This window comes from Spermophilus citellus, assembly GCF_964194105.1.
Source record: "Spermophilus citellus genome assembly, chromosome: 10".
NCBI lineage: Eukaryota > Metazoa > Chordata > Mammalia > Rodentia > Sciuridae > Spermophilus > Spermophilus citellus.
In genome coordinates, this window is record NC_138197.1 from 135,553,585 (window position 1) to 135,575,579 (window position 21,995).

At 61.5% G+C, this 21,995-nt stretch overlaps 1 long non-coding RNA gene across 1 annotated transcript; it reads right to left on the bottom strand.

Annotated features, from left to right (window-relative positions):
* Nucleotides 1–5,570: 5,570 nt before the first annotated feature.
* Nucleotides 5,571–13,095, bottom strand: LOC308658069. Its single transcript, XR_014024134.1, has 4 exons — nucleotides 10,887–13,095; nucleotides 9,781–10,029; nucleotides 8,340–8,649; nucleotides 5,571–7,832 (listed from the first exon to the last, which is right to left on the bottom strand). It is a non-coding gene; the product is annotated as an uncharacterized lncRNA (long non-coding RNA).
* Nucleotides 13,096–21,995: the final 8,900 nt, after the last annotated feature.

Sequence of the window (21,995 nt, forward strand, 5' to 3'; positions counted from 1 at the left end):
GGTGTCCCTCTTACTCCCACATACTCACTGGCCTCCTGCCCTCCGGGCTTAGCCATTGGCCAGGTAGGGCCACGGGACGCACCCTCTGCCAGCTGCCTTGAGGGGTCTCCCCGAGGAAGAGCAGGGGCCAGCCAGCTGCGCACACTCGGGAGCAGGGTGGACCACACAGAGGCAGAGCGGCCGGGGACGGGCCATCCCCCACTCCACCGCAGGCGCCACACACGTCACACGTCGCACGCACGTCAGGACGTGATCCGAGCTGGAGGAGGACAGCACTTCCCAAGGAGGACACACGTTCCTCTCACCTGCCCTTCTGATGACAGCTCCCAGCCCACCCCTGCCCACGCCACCCAGGGACAGCAGAGCTGCTGCGGGGCCACCTGGCTGCCTGCACTGAGCCGAGCAGCGGAGACGAAGCTGTGGGTGCCCGCTGCTGGCTCAGCCCCCTCCCATGGCCTGCCTGGGTGCCCACCTAAACCCTGTCTCCAGGTGACTTTTCCTTCACACACCCGCCCTCAGCCCTGCCTCCCCTCTGAGCCCTGCTCTGCTTCCTGCCTCCAGCTGTCCTGGAGACACCCAGGCCTCCCTGGGTGACAGGTGATGCGTGTGGGGATGAACTGTCCTATGCCACAGCTCAGCTTTGCAGACAACGGGCTCCACCCACCCCCAGTACCCGGCTGGGAACCTGGCCTCCTTCGCCTCCACCTGCCCTGTGCAGGGGCCTCTTTATGTTGGCACCTTATGGTGGACATGCCCTGGGCTGCTCTGCCAGCTCCCTGCATGGGAGCAAAGCCAGGAAGTGCAAGGGAACTGGAGTGGCCTGTGAGGGAGCACGCTGGGCAGCCCAGCTGCTCAGGATGTGGCCTCTGCCTGTCAGGAGGCCAGGGACTCACCCAGGAACTGTAGGGGAGTGGCTCATTCAATGGCTTCTGCAGAGAGCTCCGCAGGGCAGGAGAGTGGCCTCCACCACAGCAGGGAGGAGTGGCAGAGCCACAGACAGCTCCAGAGTGACCACATGGTGTGGTCACTTAGAGATGGAAAGGGGAGCTCGGAGGACAACCCTCAGGTCCCTGCCAGGGGCATCCACCCTGGGCCCTGGGCAGGAGCAGCTATTCCCTACACCCAGACGTCTGAAGGGCTGGGACTTGACCTTCCTCGGAGGCAGGTGGGATGGGGACTGGGCAAGCTGGCCCTCACCCTGGGAGAGATTGAGAGGCCTAGGTGTCAGGAAATGAGGTGTGGGGACAGTGGCATGTCCAGCCCTGGAGGCAGAGGGACCATGAGGAGGCCCAGGAGCAGGAGCCCACCCACCAGATGTGTTGGGCAGCTCAGGTCTCCCCAGGTGGGTCTCAGCTCAGGCGCTTTTCTTTGGCCTTCTGTGTCTACACCTGGGCAGAGCCCACTGGACCCTGACCGTGCCTGGTGCACTCCTGGCTTGTGGTCTTTTCCTCGGACATGTGACCCACGAGGGGCAGGGTGGCCTGCAGTTGGCACTCAATCTGCATTCATGGGTAGACTGGACCTGGGAGGAGCAACGTATCTCCACTTGGGACTGTCGCTCCTGGACACACACGGGGTGACAGGAGGAGAGTAGCCCGTGAGGTGTGGCTCCGTGGCACAATGGCATATCTACACCTGCAGAGTCTCGGGGGCACTCCTGTCCCGTGGTCTGAGTCCACAGGCCCCCGGTACCTGCCATGGCTTCCGGGAGCCATAGCAACCATTCCTCAGGCACAGAAGGGCTTCATTCTTCTCCCTTGTCCAGAAGAGGCACCTGGAGGAGCACGTGACCCAGGCCCAAGGTCACCAGTGATGTCTGTGTGACCTGCACCCTGCTTGGCCTCCAGGGCCAGCTCCAGCCTGCTCTGAGCAGGACCCGGACGGAGCAGGCCTGGGATGGAACCTCTTGGTCCTGTGCTGGGCTCCTCAGCTCAGGCTGCTCTGGGGTCCCTCACATTGGGCTCATTCTCTCCTTATAATTCACCCTTGCCAGGCAAAGATGTCCCCAAAAATACTGTGGTTGCCCTTGGTAACCAAGCTTGCATCTGTCACCCATTCACTTACTGAAACGCTGCGGAAGGTCGTGGCTGCTGTCTTTCCAGCCTGTGCCTCCTTCAGGGCCAGGCTTGCCTCAGGTGTCCACTGGCTGGGGGATGGGGCCTTCCCTCAGCCCTCGAAGCTGCTCCCTGGGAGATGCAGTGTGGGGGAGTCCCTGGCCCTCGGCTCCATGGCCTCTGACAACCGTGTCTCAGGGTGGCACAGAGCCAGCTGGGCAGGAGGAGGCAGGGTACGGAGGCTCCTACAGAGCTGGCCTGCCTTCTGGATTGTCCTTTGGGAAGACGGAACTGGCTGGGGCTCCAGGTCCCGTCTCCACCCCCAGGGGCTGCTGCCCTGAGCCAGCCTTCCCCTCCCTGACGTACAGTGTGAGGTGGTGGTGGTCCCCAGGGAGGGTGCTGGGAACGCGGGGGTCTCCCTCCTTCAACCCCTATCCCTGAGTTGCACTGCAAAACCCTGCCAGGGGCTGAGCCACGTGTGTCCCCTGGGAGGGAGTGTGCATGCAGATCAGGGACAGGCTCTTTGTAGGTAGGAATGCACATGGGCGCCCAGCAGGGGCTGCCAGGGCTCCCCAGACCACATGGCCTCCTGGGCAGGCAGCTCAGGCTGAGGCAGCTCTTCCCTGCCTGGGGCAGCTTGAGGGGAGCAAGTCCCCTTCCTGCGCAGGGGTCCCGTAGGCTGGGGCTGCAGCTGGGGCTGGGGCTGGGGTTGAGACTGAGGTGGTAGACAGACCCTTCAAGCTGGGCTTCTCAGGAGTCTCAGCCTCTACCTTCTCTGGGTCCACCTGCACCTGACTGCTGTCAGGCTGGAGCCTCCTTGCAGGTAGAAGCTGATCGGCATGGGGTTATTTCTCATTCAGCTTCTCCGCCATCCCCTTTCCTCTCCTCATTTCAGATGAGCTTGGGAAGCGTGGAAGAGATGTCCTTGTATGTGCTCAGTTCTCGTTTGGAAGAGGATGATGTGGGAGTGGATCATGTTCAAGACCTCTTTCCACCTGGAAGTGTGACGTCACAATCCACATGGCGCCCTCTTACTCTCAGACATCCACCGATACAACTTCACAGCCATGGCCTCCAGCCACCATCAGAACCTCTAGATATCCAGGAGGGGCACCCACTGGGAATTTTCTGGCCGCCATCTTGTTTCCATGCACTGGCTCAGCCAGGTCTTCCACTGCATTCCCAGACCCCATCTCTGAGCCCTGAGCCAGATGTCCAGCTCTCACAACAGGTCACCTGTTCTCTCCTGAGCTAAGATGCTGGTACACAGTGGACAAAACCTCAGCCACAAACCACGGCCTGGAGAGGTGCTGGGCCTTGAGGGGCTGTTCATAGCCAGGTGGTCTTGGGCTTGTGCCTCTGTGAGCCCCGTTTTCTCATCCATAAGAACAGAACTCAGTAATTTCTTTCTCGAAGTTACCATGACACTGAGCACACGGAAGGTGGAAGGCATTCCAGGGGACAGTCTCTAAGACAACACCATGGAGTGCTCCCACCCCTCCCCAAGTCCCTGTGTGGCCTGTGAAGGGTGAAGTCCCCTCCTCTTGAGCCCAGGGTGGCCCCAGTCCTTCCTTGATGAACAGAATGTGACAGAATATCCCAGGGCTGCCAAGGGTAGGTCCCAGAAACACAGCCACATGCAGGTGGCCCTGGAGCACCTGTTCTGGGGAAGGCAAGGCTGGGAGAAACAGCTCATGTCAAGGCCACCAAGCTCTGAGGAAGCCCAAGCTGGTGGGGGAGGGGCCTGGGTGGTGAAGAGGAGGGTGAGGAGGAAGCCTGAGGGAAAGACCTGAGCGTGGAGAGCCGTCTTCACAGTGCGTCCTCTAGCCCTGGCCGCCTGCAGGTGGCAGCCCCAGATGGGAAGGAGGCAGGAGTAAGGCAGGGTGGAACAAGGCCCCTAGAGGCCAGGAGGACAGAGCACTGTCCCCCAAGCAGCCCAGCACAGGTCCACAGAGGCTGGCTCCTGCAGGCCGGTGGTGACTGGGCAAAGAGCCAGGGGATGCACCACTGTGGACAGGCCTGAGTGGACCCCGCTGGCCTCCACAAGCCCTGCTCTGGATGGAAGGCCACAGTGACATTTTGGGTATCCCAGAATCACTGCCAGTTCAGAGCCAGTGACCAATGCCCAGCAGTCCCCTCAGGTCTGGTCATTTCCCAAGGCACAATGCCACCATACTGTATACACGCCGGGCCCCTGACTCCGACTCAGAGAAGCCACGAGATCCAGAGGACCTGGGCGGGGGCTGCTGCCCACAGGTGGGCCAGAGTCAGCATCCACAGTGAGAACAAAGCCCTGCCTTCAGCTCTGGCCTGCCTGCTGCGCTCAGCCGTCCACGTCTCCCCAGGGGAGCTGCGGCCCAGGCAGACACAGAGCACGACCAGAGGACGGAGCAAGACCACTGCACGATGCAGCCCCTGCCCCAGAGCTGGGAGACGCAGCTCTCCACCTGTGCTCTGCACTGGCCATCTCCTGGCACCCTGCACACACGTGTACACACACACACACACACACACACGCACACACGCGTGTGCATGGCTCCTGTCCCCCTCAGCCTCCACACTGTGCCTGCCCCAGGTCTCCTGCCCACCCCTGCCTCGTCTCCCACCCAGCCCAGGTCCAGCTGTCCCTCCCCCCACCCTGTGGGAAAGTGGAACCTCCCCCCCCAGACTCCACAGGTGGTGGCTTTTCTGTGCCACCAGCAGGGGAACAACCAGGACCCGGCTGCCAGGTGGAGTTGGACCAGCAGAAGGCCATGGAGCCTGGGATCACTTGGAGGCTTCCTCCGGCCCCCGGCTGGAACCCCATCCCCCGGGCAGAGCACAGTCCAACCTTCCTCTGCCCCGGGCCCAGGCTGCTGGGCTTGGCAGGGAGCTGCCGCAGAGGGGCAGATGCAGTGGGCAGTGAGCCCCACCTTCCTGGAACATGCCTCGGAGGGAGGCCTGTCCATTCTCTGTGCCCAGCTCAGCCATGGGCTGTTTCCTGCTACTGCTGCAAGTATGCGGGGTGAGGATGGTGTGGCTGCGCCTGGGAGGTGGTGAGGGGCAGGGAGAGGGAGCAGGGAGGGAGGAGGGCAGGGAGGGAGGGAGGAGGGAGGAGGGAGGAGGGAGGAGGGGAGGGAGGAGGAGAGGGAGGAGGGGAGGGAGGAGGGAGGAGGGGGAGGGAGGAGGGGGGAGGGCAAGGAGGGAGGGAAGAGGGAGGAGGGGTAGGGAGAAGGGGGGAGGAGGGCAGGGAGGGAGGGAAGAGGGAGGAGGGGGGGAGGAGGGCAGGGAGGGAGGGAAGAGGGAGGAGGGGAGGGAGGAGGGGGGAGGAGGGCAGGGAGGGAGGGAAGAGGGAGGAGGGGTAGGGAGGAGGGGGGAGGAGGGCAGGGAGGGAGGGAAGAGGGAGGAGGGGGGAGGAGGGCAGGGAGGGAGGGAAGAGGGAGGAGGGGTAGGGAGGAGGGGGAGGGAGGAGGGAAAAGGGGGGAGGGAGGAGGGAGGAGGAGGAGGGAGTGAGGAGGGACAGAGAGAGCAGGGGGGAGGAGGAGGAGGAGGAGGACAGGAAGGGTGAGAGGGTGGGAGGCAGGAGAGTCCAGGCCTGTCTCCAGCCCAGGCTGGAGCTCCGGGGCAGGAGCAGCAGCATCTGAGCTGCCGTCAGGGCTGAGGCCCCTGGGGAGGCCCCTGAGGCTGCGGGGGCCGGAGCCCTGCGGGGGCTGTTCAGGCTGGTCTCCATCCAGGGTGCCTGGCTGCATTGGGAGTGACACAGAAGAACGCCCTGGGAATGGGCATGTGGGGGTTGCCCCCAGAGGTGCCCACGAGGAAGTGGGCTGGGAGGGCTGCAGGTGCCAGCCTGTCCACCTGCCCTTTCTGACCCTGGCCAGACCTGGTCCCTCCCACAGGAGGAGGAGGGGGACCAGCTGCAGCCAGGGACAGAGCCTGGCTCCCAGGATAGGGTGTGGGACCTTGGCTCCCCTCTTGCGTGTTCTTGTCATTGTGCGAGGACAGCCTGACCGGGGCAGCCTGAGCTGAGGGGACGTGGCTGAGCTGTCCCTTGCTCACCTGGCCTGCCGCAGTGTACAGTGGTGCCGAGTGTCCTCGCCCCTCCTCCTGCCCACGCTGGTGCCAGGGGCTCCCAGAGAGGGCAGCCTGGAGCAGGAGCCCCGGCTGACCCCGCTGCTGGGCCTCTGGAGCTCCTCCGCTCAGACGCAGCCCTGGCTGACTCTGGAGCAGGGTTGCCGTGGAGATAGTGGAGGGAGTGCGGGTGGTGGGTGGGTTGAACAGGAGGGGCTGAGGATCAGAATGTTCTAGAACAGGAACCCAAGGAGGATGCCCAGAATAGGGGCTGGGAGTGTGGGCCCCCGCGAAGACCTGCGGGTGATCTGTGAACACAGGAGGGAACGGAGGCGCTTGGGCAGGGGCCTCGACGCCTTTGTAACCTCTGAAAACCTCCTCTTGGCCACTGGGCAAGGCTTTGTCCCTGCTGTGTGCCTGTGGCCACCCGGGACAATGGCACTCACTGGGACCTCCTCTGCTGCGTATGCCTCCCAGAGCCCACCTAGGGGCCTGCCTCTGCCTCCAGCCCCTCCCAGTCACAGGGCCAGCGGCACAGACAGGCCAGCTCAGCTGTGCAATCCCTGCCCCTGGCCCCATCTTCAGGCCCTGCGCTGGCCGCCTGCTCCTAGGAAGCCACCTGTCCCCTATGAGCCCCGGAGCACTTCCCCTCGCTTCTCTGGCCACACCAGGAAACGCGTAATTCCACCAACAGCAAGGGACACCCCTCCCGCCTTCAGAGGCATGTGCAGGGCGCAGGGCGGAAGAGCAGACAAGCCCAGGCGGCCACTGGGAGCCAGGCCTGCAGCCCTGTGGTGACCAGGGCCAGGGGACTGTACTTCAGTGAAATCAGCCTGCAGGTGCCCCTCCACTGGGCCCTCCCAGAGCAGGGCCCACGAGGCCAGCGCTCTGCGGTCACCAGTCACTACCGGCCCTCGTGAAGCCAGGGAGGGAAGAGGGGCCCAAAGAGTCGCTTCCCCACCTGGTGGAGTCGCTCTGCTGAGTGAAAATATGGGGTCTTCTAAGGCAGGTGGCGTGGCCAGGGGTAGCTTGTTCCCCACCAAGTGGGGGCCACCAAGGAGCGCCACAAGGGGATGGAGCCCCATGCTCCCAGCACGAGGGCTGGTGTGGACGCCTGGAGGGAGCCCCACATTCCAACAATATGAAGGCCACTGTGGCTGGCCACGCTTGTGCCCATGGCTTGACCCCATGACTCACTGTGACCTAGGAGCCTGGGACATTATTCGCTTAGAGGCTCAGTGAGTTCCTGTGACCTCCCTGGGGCCACAGGGCTCTGGAACCCCAAGTGCTGAGGGCCAGGCTCCTCTCACGTCCCCACTGCCTCTGCTGCCACCTGCCACTGCTCACCACGATGCCCCGGCACGACCTGCTCCCTCACCCACTAAAGACCGTCCCAAAGCTCCCAGAGAAGCAGCCGCTGCCTGTCGCGGTGTCCTGCAGGCTGGTGCGCTACCTGGCTCCTCACATGGCCAAGAGGCAGCTCCAGTCCCTCTGTGCCTCCGGGCTCCTGGGCTCAGGCAGGATCACAAACCGCAGGGTGGCCGGGCTGGGCAGGAGAAGCCGCAGGGCCTGGAGGAGGGTGGCGAGGCCGCGGGGTCCTGCCCAGGGCACCAGGACCTGTGAGAAGGTCATCCCAGGTGGGCGGAGGGACAGCAGCCAGCACCAGGGCTCACTGGGCCTCCCACAGGAACCTGTGGCCAAAGGGGCTGCTGTGAGGGGAGGGTCAGGGCCCTGCAGAGCAGAAGGGCAGGAATGAGACCAGGTGACAGCCCTGCGCAGCGATCCCCCAAGCTCAGTCCTCTGTCCTTCCTGGCCACGGCCCAGGAGGCCACCTTCAACTTCTCCCCCAGACCTGCGAGGCTGCTGGCTCCATGTGCCTCCGGCCTCCCTCCCTCCCACTCCTCTTCCTGCCTCTGTCTGGGGCCTCCCTGCGCTGAGGCCTGCTGTCTGCTTCCCCTGGAGAGGCGTCTCGGCAGGGAGCAGGCGCTCTGGAGGCAGCAGGAGCCGCCGCGGTGTGGGCTGGGTGCGGAGCATGGGGAAGTGACAGTGTATGACACCTCAGAGGAGCCCTCTGAGATCCCCACCCCCAGCGCTGCTCAATCACAAGAGGGTTCCTGGCAGAGGCAGCAGAAGGCACAGGCTGTTCCCGCCAAGCTGACCCACGCTGCAAAGCCTAGATCCCCAGATGGTGCCAAGACTCAGGATCTGTCCACGCTCCTCTTCCTGGGCCATGCTCACCTTGCCAAGCCCGAGCAACGTCCTCCCACGGACGCTTGGCAGCCATGGGTGTTGGGATCCCGGCTTCAGCCTCTCTCTTTGGAATGTGCAGTGGCCAAGGCACCCTGGGCCCCCAACCTCACTGCTGACAGGACTTTGAAGTGTTCCACTCTGCTGGTCCCACTTGGACAGTCTGCAACACCGGCAACTGTTCTTCCTGCTGGGATGCTCATGGGAATGTCACCATTGCCCTTTCCTGACATGGTTGTGCTTGATCATCTTCCCACAGAGCCAAGGGGAGGCCCCATGGCATGTGTCCACAGGCCACCTGCTGAATTGAGAGGCTGTGGTCAGTACCTCAGCCAGGTCCCAGGTACTCTTGGCTCTGGGGCTGGTCTTTGGAAACTGGAATCTCTCAGCACCAGCCCCTGTGTGCCCCACTGACCTTCTGTCCACCCAGTAAACACATCCATCTGGCCACCCAAGATGGTGCTCTAAGGGAGAAGGAGGGCCCTGAGGGCACCTGCAGGGCGTGTCCAGGTAGATTGTCTTCACTTCCCAGCACAAGGCCGAGTGGCCCTGCCTGGGTCACTGCCCCTCCTCCCTACAGACACAACCACCCATGCAGGTCCTGGCACTGCACACCACTCTGCACGCTGGACTCCATCGCAGAGTCTGCTGTGCAGGCAATAGGCCTGCAAGAAGGGATGGTGGATGGGTGGGTGGGTGGATGGATGAATGATGGATGCATGGGTGGGTGGATGGATGAGTGAGTGGGACAGATGGACGGATGGTTGCGTGGGTGGGTGGATGGGTGGATGGATGGATGGATGGATGGATGGGTGGATGGGTGAGTGGGTAGGTGTGGGTGGATGGATGGGTGGATGGATGCATGGGTAGGTATGTAGGTGGATGGGTGGGTGGGTGGATGAATGAATGATGGATGCATGGGTGGGTGGATGAATGAATGATGGATGCATGGGTGGGTGGATGAATGAATGATGGATGCATGGGTGGGTGGATGGATGAGTGAGTGGGACAGATCGGTGAATGAATGGATGGGTGGATGGATGGGTGAATGGATGGGTGGGTGGGTGGGTGAATGGATGAGTGGACGGATGGGTGGATGAATGGATGGGTGGATGAATGGGTGAATGGATGGGCGGGTGGATGATTAATGCATGGGTGGGTGCGTGGTTTGGTGGGTAGATGGTGGGTGGGTGGGTGGATGTGTGGATGAATGGATAGTGGATACATGGATGGGTGGATGGATGAGTAGGTAGATGGATGGATAGATGGACAGATGAATGGGTGGGTGGCTGTGTGGGTGGATGGGTGAATGACTGAGTGAATGAATGGACAGATGAGTGAATGGTGTTGGCAAGGCAAGGATTATCCCTTTTTCATTTTAAATGAGAAACTTGAGATCTAGAAAAGACAGCTAATTTGGTCAAGGAATCACCTTCATGGCTGAAAGAAATCACTGAAAACTATGCATCTGATTGCAAGTGTCGCCACAGGACGTGGTGAGCTGGTCAAGAAGGGAGCTGCCAAGAGGTGGCGCTGGGCGAGCTGTCCTTGCCTTGGCTCCTCTTAGACCTCGTGGTGGCTTCAGAGCGGGGTCTTCCCATTGGACTTCTCATGGATTTGACCAGACAGACCAGTCGGGTGGATTTTGTCCCTGGGTAGTCTGAGTGTTGCTTCTTTAAAGCTGCAGTAAAATATAGGTGTTTTTCTCCCCAAAAAACAGGACTTTTATCTTTCAGAGCCATTTTTTACTGAAACCCTCAGGGTTGACAACACGCTGGTTGTATTCCTGTGCATCCCCGCCGCAGGCTTCTGCGGTGACAGCCCCCTCCCGTAGGTGCTCGGGCCCCTCGGAAGCTCTGCAGTGCAGAGCCGGGCTGGGCCTCCCACCTGCTCCTCTCCTGGGACGGAGCGCACAGCTCATTAGGATCTCTGGTAGTGGCGGAAATGTTTCAGGGGAAGGGAAAGCTGTTGACAGTTTTATTTTTAAAAGTAACTAAGAATAGGGTGAACCTGGTAAAAATAGCGAACAGAATTGTACTCGAGGCCAAGTTCTCTTCCTAAAAACCAGAGTGTGACATCCAAAAAGGACAGGAGCAAAGCTTAGCGTCAACTTCCCCTGAAGTCACGGGGTCTCAGGAACAAGAGCTGAGAACATTCCTGGCCTGTGATCTGAGCTTGGAGCTGTGTCCAGTCTACCACTGCCCCACACATGAACACGTGCACACACACAAGCACACACATGCATACGTGCACACGCACAAACACAAGCACACACATGCACACACATGCCCACACATGCACACGCACACACACGCATACTCACAGTGCAAAGCCACCTGCCCGGTGCATCTGGCTGACACTGGAGGCTCACAAGTTCCTCAGAGGAAGCCTTTGAGGCAGACTCTCACGTGGTCAGGAGCTTAGAAGAGCCAGAGAGGAATGGCCAAATACCTTTGAAATGCTCCCCTTTAATTTGAAGAACTTGGATGTTTCTATGGGAGAGGAGACCTGGGAGGAGGGTCGTCCTCGAGCACTTACCAGAAGAAACAGAAGGAGCAAGGCCAAGGTCATCCCCCGGGTGGTCCTGAAACAGAAAAGACCCACAGGGACGGGGACCCTACACTAGTGGTAATCAGGAGCAGGCTGCCAGCGCTGCTGGTCAGCTCACACCAAACGGATGTCCCAAGAGGCTCTGCTGGGCAAGCCTGGCTGCCCTGAGTCAGGGGCATCCCTCCCCGGGCTCCTGATTCGTAGTGGCCCACGGCGTGGGCTTGTAAGGACTGGAGGGCTGGGTGGGCCGCCAGAGAGCTCCAGGCTCCTCAGGGTCACAGGAACCAGACGTTAGAAATGAGTGGCAGCTCCTGGGGTGTAGAGAGGCCGGGGTGGGGGCTGAGCCTGGGTGCTGGAGGTCCAGGTGTGGGGCAGCAGGAGAGGAGGCCACACGCTCAGGTCCTGAGACCTGACACCTGTGGCCCATGAGCTGAGACCCGGCCTCCAGCAGCTGACCTCCCTGAGGGCTGCCCGAGAGCGGCAAGAGCGTTCAGGAGGCATCGGCCGCCCTGCCAGCCCTGCCCAGCCCTGCCCTGCCCTGCCCTGCCCTGGCCCCTCACTCCCCAGGACCAGCGTGCTGCCTACCTGTTTCCGAGGGAGTGGGCACGTGGGGTCAGCAAGGAGGGACAAATGCCCTGCGTTCAGAGGAGGCTCAGGGTGGGGTGGGGGGCAGAGCCCGCTGCAGGAAAGCCTGTGGTCAGAGCCGCGACCCAGGGTCCTGCATGCTGTGACACTGGGGGAGACGCTGGCTGGGAGGCCACGGAGGAGGGCGCACTCCTGCCATCACCAAACTCCAGAGAAAAGGGACAGTGTGCCCCAGGCCCATGGCTGGCAGCCACAGCACAAGGGCCTGGCAGTCCTCCCTGGCGGTCCTCCTTGGTGGTCCTCCTTGGTGGTCCTCCCTGGTGGTCCTCCTTGGTGGTCCTCCCTGGTGGTCCTCCTTGGTGGTTCCTCTAGGCAGTCCTCCCTGGTGGTCCTCCCTGGTGGTTCCTCTGGGCAGTCCTCCCTCGTGGTCCCTCCTGGTGGTCCCTCCTGGTGGATCATCCACTTTCCACGGCTGTGCCAGCCAGCCTGAGGCAGGGGCAGGACTCCAGAAAAGAGATCCATTCCCCCCAACTTTGGGGGTTGCAGGTGGCCCTGCAGCTTGGCCTCTGGGGACGGTCTCACGGTGGAGGTCACGATGGCTGGAAAGTGTGCCTGAGGAGTCACGAGACGGGCAGTGGATGAATGGATCATGGATGCCCTGAACACCATGTGGCTGGCCTTGCTCTCTTACAAGAGCCCTCTCTTGTGGAAACTGCGGGCTCCGGAGACCAGCACTGGGCCTATGAGGGTGGCGTTCCAGGGGCATCATGGCCTACTGCTGGACGGTCCCCTCCCCAGCCTGGCCACACTGGGGCAGTGCCTCCTGCCCGTGAAGCCCTAGGGGACAAGTCACCACCCACCTGCAGTACTGTGGGAGCTCCGTGCCCCCTGACCGCTCCTGGCTGTCCGCTGCCCACTCGCCCAAGCACCCCGACTCCCAGCCGTCCACGGGTTGGCTCACAGTCTGCTCCCGGGCGGTCCCAGGTGACTCGGGACTCAAGTCCTTTCTGGCACGTGGCCCTGTCAGTCTGTAGCGGGTGAAGCTGTGTGCCGGGCAGATGCTGCTCTCCAGGGCTGGTGGCACTCTCCAGGGCTGGTGACGTGCTCCAGGCTGCACCTCTGGTTGACAAGGGGACTCTGCAGGCCACACTGGAGCTTGGCCCCGGGGAACACGCACTGAGCTCTGTCCTGGGTCATTATGTGGCCTCCGCCAAATACTGAGCTCCCAAGGGCCACGTCCCTTTCTTTGACAGGGCAACGGCTCCGCCCGGGTATGCAGTGGTGGTTGGCACTGAGTGGCAGAGCAGGGAGCTGGCCAGCCTCGTGGTGCCCAGTGCATGGCCGTGCTCACTCCCTGACTGTCCTGGCTCTGGTCCCAGCAGGGACCAGGTTGCCTCCAGCAGTGAGCACAGCCCCTTCACAGGACACACCCTTGCTGTATAGAACCATAGGTAAACATTGCTGGAGCACCACTGTATGCAGGCTGACTCTCAGACGCTGTGCACAGGACTGCTCATTTCTGGTTTGACCTCAGGTCTCAGATCGAAAGGCTGAGACTGACAGTGTCCTGCAGTTGCCGGGAGGCTCCCAGTGAGCTGGACAGAGGACCACCAGGGACCTCAACCCCGCTCTGGGCATAGACCCAGTGGCACAGCATCCTTCCTGGTTCAGCCCCGTGTCTCCATGTTTATCACAGCAGATTTGCTACCGCCAAGGCCAAGGCCACCCAGGAGCCAGCCACAGATGGCCCAGAAAAGGAGTGCAGGCCAGCGCCGCCGCGACTCACCACCGGAAGGGTGGCTCCTGCCCTCAGTGTGTGTGTGCATGGGTGTGTGTGCACAGGTGGGTGGGTGTTTGGGGTACTAGGGACTGAACCCAGGGGCACTAAAACTCTGAGCCACATCCCCAGCCCCTTTTATTCTGTGACAGAGTCTTGCTGATTTGCTTAGGGCCTCGCTGAGTTGCTGAGGCTGGCCTTGAACTCCAATCCTCCTGCCTCAGCCTCCTGAGCGGCTGGGATGGCAGGTGAGGCCCCTGCACCTGGCAGGGTCCTGCCATTCCATAAGCACAGAGGTGAGCCTGAGGCTGTCGTGGTAAGTGAAGTCGGCCAGGCACAGGAGGACAGGGCCACGCTGCCTGTCCTCACGTGGACTCTGAAGTAGCAAGTGAACCCACAGAAAACAAGAGCAGATGGACCGGCATCTGCCAAGGTGGTACCGCGATGTGGGTCACACCAGGGAGAAGTCAGTCCAGACCTGGATGGGCAGCACCAGGTCTGTGGTCATCACGACCCACCCAGTGCTGGGGATTTTCCAACATGCTCTCAGATGCCTGACCACACACATACACACACAAGGCAACTGTGGGGTGAGGGGTGTGCAAAACAGCTTCCCTGCAGTGGCCAGGTGTGTGAAGAGCCTATAAACACAGAGTGAGGAGACTGAGGCTCAGAGAGGTTCATAACTCACCCAAAGTCACACAGCCAGAAGTGAAGGCCAGGGTCTGAGTCCAGATGCTGTGCCTACATGGTCCAGGTTAAACTCACAGCTACACGTCGGCAGGGCCCAAGGGACCCGACGGCTCATTGCTGAACACCTGAGGAACCATAACCAGGCAGAATAACTCGATCACAAACTAAGTTAATCCTCTATTATTGAGAACACGTCTCAGGCAGGGTATTTTTAGGCCGTCTGGCATTGCGACACGCTAACGTTGAGAGTGTATTAAGCACAGCCCTACTTACCAAAAATAGCCTGTGTCCATATGGCCTCGCGCACCTCGGGGAGATAGCGTCAGGAGCAACAGGAGCTGGCCCGCTGGCCGGGAGCCAGCCGCATGGACGGGGTGTGGTCCCACAGGGTGGCCGGCCTGGCCACCCTCTGGTCCTCGGCTGCTTCCTGCACCCTGCACGCTGGCTTCAGAGAGGGTCCTGCTGTCAGCAGGGAGGAGGGCCCCACATACCAACAGAGCAGATGGGTGACAGCGGAGGAAGGAGCCGAGTGGCGGGTCCCCAAGCCGTCAACAGAGCACAGAAGGAGCACACAGGAAACTTTTGCAAAGAATCTGAACCGACTCCCAGGCTCTGTCCCCTCTGCTTCCTGTATGGGACAGATTCGTCACATCAGCACCGCTGATAATAACTCCAGCCACCAGCAATTGCTTCAAAGCCCAGGAGTAAGATAGGATCGCGGGAGAGAGGGCGGGCGCCCCATCGGCACCTGCATCGAGACCCGCCACATGACTGCTGCGAGGCGCGTGCCCTACCTCCTGCCCCTGCCCCCGTCAGGCTGCAGGTCCTGGGACTGGAGTCCACTCTGCAGGGGAGGGTGCTCCAGTCAGGGAAAGCCCCCTGGCACCTGCCGAGCTGGGATCTGGCCAGGTCTAGCTGAGTCAGGGCTGTTCTCTCCTGGCTGCCCTCCAGGGTGACTTTGGCACCAAAGACAAAGGTGACAACCCAGGCTTCTGAAGGGATTGGGCTCAGCTGGACAGAGGCCACCCTCAAGCTGGCCCTGGAGCTGAAGCCTCCACTCAGGCTGGCCAGGCCCTGCTGGGCCGGGTGCCTGCACAGCAGCACTGCGCGCCTGGGCCCCGGCTGTGCTCCTCAGTGGCCGCTGTCCACAGTGCTTGGCTGCCCAGATGTGCAGGCCGTGCAGAACGGGAGGCCAGGGCCAGCTGGGGAACAGAGTGTTGTGTGCGGGGCCAGGCGGAGGCCAGCCCAGCCCGGGCTGTGGGGTCCCTGGGCAGCTTGTGCGGAGGGAGCCACTGCCTGGAACAGCACCATCGCGGGCCTGGGGCCCCCTCTCCCGGGCACAGCACCGTCAGGACTAGGCAGCCTTCCCAGGTCTGCTGTCACCAGGGCGAAGGAACAGACTGGCCCTTGGAGGGACCTCTGGAAATATAGTTGGCTGCCCAGCAAGCCGGGTCTGCACCCCACGTCTGCCACGGCAGGCGGAGATCAGGGGACAAGGACACCCTCGGGGTGAGGGCAGCAACAGGAATGTGGCACGCGGTTTCCCACGGCCAGTGTCACGTGGTGCCACACTGCCCCGCTGCTGGTTTACCGTCTACCCTCTTGGGCAAGGAGGGCCTGGCCCGGCCCACGTGGCTACTTCACAGCGTCTGTACAGAGCAGGCCTCCGAGAGGCGCTGAGCCCGTGAGCGGCTGGAGGACAAGGTCCAGCCCTGCGTGGACACCCTGATGTCTCCAGAGCAGAGGGGCAGCTGGTCCACCCACTCCTCATCTAAGGCCTGATCTCTCCTCTGCTTGTTTCTGGGACACTCACCAAGTTCATTTGGTTTATGCTGCACTGTGCTGGCCACCCACGCCCCGGCTCCGGGGCCAGCAGACAGGAGCTCAAAGCGAGACATGCTCGTGGGTTCTCTCCTGAGCTTGGATGCTCACTGGGGACCTCCTCAGGACTGGGTGGGGCTGAGTGTGGCAGGAAAGCTGGTTGGGAGTGTCCTGAACAGTGAGGGCTTCCTTACGCTCTTGTGTCAAGAAGGTCCGGGGAGCAAGGGACCTGTTTCCCATCTCACTATTAAGTCACATACGTCCTCCATTCCCAAGTCCACATGGTGGTCCAAACCGGCAGCATCCACTCCAGCCACCACTACTGCATCCCCACCACCTAGAAGGAGGAAAAAGATCCCTTTAGGGAGTTGCACCCGCAGTCTTGGGCATTTTACTGACCAAAACTTCGTGGAACCACCCCACCTAGCCACAAGCTGCCAGGATGGCAGGAAGACGGAGCCTTCTTGGGGGCAGCCTCATGCCCAGCTGAAATCAGGGACGCTATTAGGAGTTGAGAAGAGTGGCTCTGGGGCCAGTGCCGGTGCCCTCCGCCCCCAGTGCTACATTGAAAGTCCAGCTCACTTCAAAGGCCCCGGGCTATCGGGAATATGTCCTCTGTGAATATGTTGTTAAAATAGGTTTTATTTCTTAAGAGTTCTACCTTTACAGGAAAATCAAACAGAAGCACGGAGAGCTCCTCAGACCCCCGCACACCGGACACCCAGTACTAGCTCCTTGCACTGCCCAGTGCCCACTTGTGGTAGAGCAGCCAATCAGATCCCTCGTAATCTGCAGTCCCCGGGACTGCAGGGGCCACTCTGCTGTGCGCCTTGGGTCTGCCAGGGGCCGGGCTTGTGTCCCTGCACAGTGCCGGTGGAAGGTCCGCTGCCCTCCCACTTCTCCCCCCCCCCCCCCCGGGCCCTGCAGCCCTGGTCTTCTGCTGGCCCTAGCTCTGCTCCATGGCATGGGAAGGCAGTCGGAGGCTCTGGGTTGGCCTCCTTCACGCAGCGATATGCATTTAGGGTTCCTCTGGGCTTTCATGGCCTGACAGCTTGTCTCTGTTTACTGTGGAATTTGGCCCCTTTGTGTGGGCCACAGTGTGTCCACCCTCTTCCCACCTACGGTCACCCACAGTCGGCTTCATTGCTTCCAGTTTGGACAATTGCCGTGAATCCCGGTGCAGCTATATGCACGGACCGTTTTACCCCGTTTGGACAAACAGAAGGGAATGAGATCGCCGGGGCTCAGGATGCATGCACAAATTTGCGGGAAACCACCAGACCCTGTCCCCCGCGGCTGCGCCCCTGCTCCCTGCAGTGCTGAGCTCCCTGCAGCAGCCCGACCAGCAGCTCAACCAGCAGCTCAGGGCTGTGGACCCGCACCACCCCAGAAATAGCAGTGGCCTCCCCCGGCTTCCGTCGACCTTCCCGGGTGCCACGGGCTTGTCTGCATCTTGCGACTTCTTTGTGAAGTGTCCCCTCACATCTTGCCTGCTTTTTAATTGAGCTGTTTTCCTGTTACCGCGTTTGAAGAGTTCTCTGTGTGTTTGGAGACGGGCCCTTATCAGACATGTGCTCTGCAAATTCTGCTCCCAGTCACGGCCTGGTCTCTATTCTCTTAACGGTGCCTTTCACAGAGCGGTTTCTCATTTTAATGAAGCCCAGATGATCTCCCTCCCTCCCTCTTTCCTCTGACATGAGCCGGGCCTTTGGTGTTGCCTCTGAAGCCTCCTCGGAGTCCAGGGTCAAGCGGGCCTTCCTGCACACTGCCAGCCGAGTCCTCCTCAGCTCTGCATGATTCATTTAGGCCTGTGATTCATTCTGAGTGGTTTTCTGTGAAAGGTGTGAGGTCAGTGTCTACATTCACAACATTTTTGCATGTGGATGTCTCCGTGAATATCTTGCAACCGTTAAGTGTCGATTACAAGAACTACAGGGAGGCGGGAGATATCAGGATCGAGGCTAAGCAGGGGCCCGGGGAAGAGGCCACCTCTGGGTTGATAAGAGGGGATGGGGGTGAGTCAGAGGGAGGAAGGTCAGGTGGGCAGGGTGGACTGCAGCAGCTGTGAGGCTGACTCAGGAGAGCCAGTCCCCGGGACCTTGGGACCATCGTGGCGGGTACAGAAGGACCCTTGCCCAGGCAAGGACCTGTGCCCTCCTGCAAAGGGGCTGATGTGTGCAGAGGTCCAAGCAGAGCGACGGCTGGGGCGGGGCTGGACCTGCAGATGTCTGTCCCTGCCGAGGGGACCCTCCCTGCTATTGCGGGCAGAGCCAGGCAAGCCGAAGGGACGGATGAAACTGGGCACTCTGCAGAGAAGCCAGGGCTGGGTGACAAGGATCGTCCCCTCACACCCAGGCTCACTGGGACCCGTCTCTGTCCTTGGAAAACCCTCTTTGGCAAGAACTGCTAAGTGGGTTTGGCCAGAACGCCCCGTCCTCCATATCTGCTCACCCAGTGTCTGGCCAGATTCCTCAGCCTGCCCACCCGGGCGATGAGCGCTGGCCGCAGCCTGGCCTGGAGCACTCTGAGCTGCTACAGAGCCTGCCGTGCCACCTCGTCCCCTGGAGCTGTTCGTGATGCTCCAAGGGCCAAGACCAGGGCTGGACCTGATGTCTCTGGACCTCCAAGCTCTGATGTATCTCAGAATCATAGAGACAAGAGGACCTGGACCTGGGCCCTACTCAGTCCTGTGTGCCCACCTGAGACTGGCCCCCACGCCTGCCTGGACGTCCTGTCCTGGAGGTTGTGGCCTGCACTGTTCAAGACAAGACCTGGTTTCTGGGGATCCTGGGGGCAGGACAGTGGCCTCCTCAATCATTTTGCTGGGCCCTGCCTCCCACTCTGCTGGAGTTCAACGCCAGATACCAGGTTAACCAACCGACCGAGGCCCCACGTTCTCTGACCAGTTCTCTGATCCCTTCCGTCCCCAGTCAGCCTTGGTCCTCGGACCTGGATGGGAATCTCGAAGCAGCCTGGATGAGATCCTGACCACAGCCCCTCAGTCAACTGCCACTCACAAATGGCAGACCTGGGAGTGTGCTGGACGTTAGCAGTGCCTGTGCCGCCATCGTCTGAGAGACCCTGATGAGCTAGGGGGAAGGAGAAGATGATGACGGCCATTTGCCAGGGACTCAATCCAGTCGTAGGGCCCAGTCCCATCAGAGGGCCCAGACCAGTCAGAGGGTCCAGATATGTTGGAGGGCCCAGACCAGTCAGAGGGCCCTGTCCAGCTGGAGGGCCCTGTCCAGTCGGAGGGCCCTGTCCAGTCAGAAGCCCTGTCCAGCCGGAGGGCCCTGTCCAGTTGGAAGGCTTCCTGAAATACGGCTTCAGGGATGGGAAACCAACTCAGCCGCCTACTGCCAGGGCTGCTGGAGACTTTGTCACCTGGGTCCCTGCCAGATGCCAAATCCAGTGGCCGAGACCGTCCTGGACACCCACCCACAGGCGGAGAGTGTGAGAGGGGGACCTGCCCTGGTCCCACCCCGGGGAGCACGAGGGCTGTAATGCCCCACTGCTCCTTGGAGGGACTCGGGCTCCAGTTACTCTCAGACCCCGTGGCCCCTGATCGGGTGGGGCGTGGGGAGGCCAGAGGTGTCAGGAACGTACCCTTTAGAAGTGGTTTTGGGAGGGAATCCAGAGGGCAAAGCATGGCCTCAGCAGGCGGCTTGGGCACCAGGAGGAGGAGGGAGGCCTCCCTCCAGCCACACGCCCAGGGAGCTACCATGGCCAGCACAGGGCAGCCTGACCAGCCGTTCCTGCTCACTGCGTCCAGCAGCAGCCAGCCTACCCTGCCAGCAGCCCTGGTAGGTGGTGTGGACAGGTGGGCAGCGCCCTCTGCTCACAACTCCTGGGGTCCAGCAGCGCAGCCCGTTACACGTGAGCGCTCTCACGCTAGCGGAACCCGCTGACCTGGAGCCACCTGTCACCCCTGAGCCTGTCCCTTCACCAGCCACTCAGAACACATCTGCTCCCTGGTCCTCAGGAAAGGGGGCCGGAGCTCAGTGCTTGAAAACAGCCGCCATGGCCGCTCTGTCCCTCGCCCCCCCAGGCCCTACACAACCTACAGAGAGGAAGCTGCTGCTGCAGGCGCCTACTGTTTGCAGAGCACCTATCTGGGTTGAGACGCGGGGCTTCCCATTTGGGCATGAAGGAACCAGTGCTTGGTGAGGTGAATGCCTTGCCCAGGGTCACCGGGGACAAGGAGACGCTGGATGCAACCTCAGCTCTGCTGGGCTCTGAAGGCCACTTCCTCCCTGGGGCTGCAAGGCCACGGTCCCTTAGGGAAGCCCCACGCTCCTCAGAGGCCAAGGCCTCCCATCCCCCCACCCGAGGCTTCCTCTGCAGCAGAGCACCCTCAGCCCGGCCACAGAGGCGCCCTCCCACGCCCCCCAGGGGAGGCCCCCTCTGTGCCCCTCTGATCCACTAGGCACGTGTGCAGGTCAGTAACAGATGCCTGACAGCAGTGACCTACACAGGGGTCCCTTAGACGCAGGTAAGTGGCCGAGGGCTGCTGCAGTGCCTAGAAAGGGCCCCAGCGACCTGGCTCTGGCTGTCTCTGCCGTCCACTGCCCCCCGTTTGGAAGGTGGTTGACCCCCTTCCAGGTGTGATGCCCTTCAGGAAGGGGCCGGCCACAGGCTTTCTCTGCTGGTGTCTCAGGATTCTGACCCACTAGGGAAGCTCCCCGATATCTCTGCTCCCCAGCCAGGGCGGGGCTAATGGCAACGAAATGCACCTGGGTGGCTGGGAGCACCAGGGTTCCGCCTCAGGGGGAGGGTGCACAGCGTCCTGCAGCCCTGAAAGCCACCCGGAGACTCCTGCAGGTGGGGCAGGGGGGCAGTGTGCTGACCGTTCAAGAAGGGTGTTGACTCCACCCTCCCAAATTGGATCACTCTGAAGAGCACATCCCTGAAAGTCTGTCATTGGAGAGGGACCAGCCACTTGAGCTGGAGTAACAGTGCAACACTGGCATCTCAGACACCACCTGCTGGGAGGCCATGCCCTGTGGCAGGGTGGGTCAGGAGAGGGCACTCGAGATAGGAGGAGCAGGTGAACGTACAGAGTACGGGAAGAAGAGAGGGCTCATGGATGGTGGTGTCTAGAGGGAAGGACAGTGGGTGGATGGATGGATGGACCAGTGGGTGGATGGTGGGTAGGTGAATAAAAGGATGGTAGGGTGGACGGGCAGTGGATGGGCTGACAGATGAGTGGATGGCAGGATGGACAGGTGGTGGGTGGTGGACAGATGAGTGTATGGCAGGATGGACGGGTGGTGGATAGGCTGACAGATGAGGGATGGCAGGATGGACGGGTGGTGGGTGGTGGATGGATGAGTGGATGGCAGGATGGACGGGTGGTGGATGGGCTGACAGATGAGTGGATGGCAGGATGGACGGGTGGTGGATGGGTTGACAGATGAGTGTATGGCAGGATGGACGGGTGGTGGATGGTGGATGGATGAGTGGATGGCAGGATGGACGGGCGGTGGGTGGTGGACAGATGACTGGATGGCAGGATGGACAGGTGGTGGATGGGCTGACAGATGAGTGGATGGCAGGATGGACGGGTGGTGGATGGGCTGACAGATGACTGGATGGCAGGATGGACAGGTGGTGGATGGGCTGACAGATGAGGGATGACAGGATGGACGGGTGGTGGGTGGTGGACAGATGAGTGGATGGCAGGATGGACGGGTGGTGGGTGGTGGACAGATGAGTGGATAGCAGGATGGATGGGTGGTGGATGGTGGACAGATGAGTGGATGGCAGGGTGGACGGGTGGTGGGTGGTGGACAGATGAGTGGATGGCAGGATGAACGGGTGGTGGGTGGTGGACAGATGAGTGGATGGCAGGATGGACGGGTGGTGGGTGGTGGACAGATGAGTGGATGGCAGGATGGACGGGTGGTGGATGGGCTGACAGATGAGTGGATGGCAGGATGAACGGTGGTGGGTGGTGGACAGATGAGTGGATGGCAGGATGGACGGGCAGTGGGTGGTGGACAGATGGGGGCACCCAGGCGAGCTATTTCAAGGCCGCCCTGTGGACAGCGGGTTTTGTTCCCTCAGTTCCCGGGGCACTGGCCTTGGTTGACAGCCTCCCAGCAGAGCGCCAAGCGCTGTGCCTTAGATGGTTCCCAGATCCTCTGAGCGGGAGGCCGACTGCACTGCAGGAGTAGGAGAAGGCACAGTGCGGCTCCCTTTCCTCCCAGAGCAGGGGGCGG